The sequence below is a fragment of the Rattus norvegicus genome, chromosome 19 (assembly GCF_036323735.1).
Source record: "Rattus norvegicus strain BN/NHsdMcwi chromosome 19, GRCr8, whole genome shotgun sequence".
NCBI classification, from domain to species: Eukaryota; Metazoa; Chordata; class Mammalia; order Rodentia; family Muridae; genus Rattus; species Rattus norvegicus.
This window is the reverse complement of record NC_086037.1, coordinates 41,518,621-41,519,921: the sequence shown is the minus strand read 5'-3', so window position 1 is coordinate 41,519,921 and position 1,301 is coordinate 41,518,621.

Sequence of the window (1,301 nt, the reverse complement as noted above, 5' to 3'; positions counted from 1 at the left end):
CAACCAAAAAGAGCCCAGGTCCAGACGGGTTTAGTGCAGAATTCTATCAAACCTTCATAGAAGACCTCATACCAATATTATCCAAACTATTCCACAAAATTGAAACAGATGGAGCCCTACCGAATTCCTTCTACGAAGCCACAATTACTCTTATACCTAAACCACACAAAGACACAACAAAGAAAGAGAACTTCAGACCAATTTCCCTTATGAATATCGACGCAAAAATACTCAATAAAATTCTGGCAAACCGAATTCAAGAGCACATCAAAACAATCATCCACCATGATCAAGTAGGCTTCATCCCAGGCATGCAGGGATGGTTTAATATACGGAAAACCATCAACGTGATCCATCATATAAACAAACTGAAAGAACAGAACCACATGATCATTTCATTAGATGCTGAGAAAGCATTTGACAAAATTCAACACCCCTTCATGATAAAAGTCCTGGAAAGAATAGGAATTCAAGGCCCATACCTAAACATAGTAAAAGCCATATACAGCAAACCAGTTGCTAACATTAAACTAAATGGAGAGAAACTTGAAGCAATCCCACTAAAATCAGGTACTAGACAAGGCTGCCCACTCTCTCCCTACTTATTCAATATAGTTCTTGAAGTTCTAGCCAGAGCAATCAGACAACAAAAGGAGATCAAAGGGATGCAGATCGGAAAAGAAGAGGTCAAAATATCACTATTTGCAGATGACATGATAGTATATTTAAGTGATCCCAAAAGTTCCACCAGAGAACTACTAAAGCTGATAAACAACTTCAGCAAAGTGGCTGGGTATAAAATTAACTAAAATAAATCAGTTGCCTTCCTCTATACAAAAGAGAAACAAGCCGAGAAAGAAATTAGGGAAACGACACCCTTCATAATAGACCCAAATAATATAAAGTACCTCGGTGTGACTTTAACCAAGCAAGTAAAAGATCTGTACAATAAGAACTTCAAGTCTCTGAAAAAAGAAATTGAAGAAGACCTCAGAAGATGGAAAGATCTCCCATGCTCATGGATTGGCAGGATTAATATAGTAAAAATGGCCATTTTACCAAAAGCAATCTACAGATTCAATGCAATCCCCATCAAAATACCAATCCAATTCTTCAAAGAGTTAGACAGAACAATTTGCAAATTCATCTGGAATAACAAAAAACCCAGGATAGCTAAAGCTATCCTCAACAATAAAAGAACTTCAGGGGGAATCACTATCCCTGAACTCAAGCAGTATTACAGAGCAATAGTGATAAAAACTGCATGGTATTGGTACAGAGACAGACAGATAGACCAATGG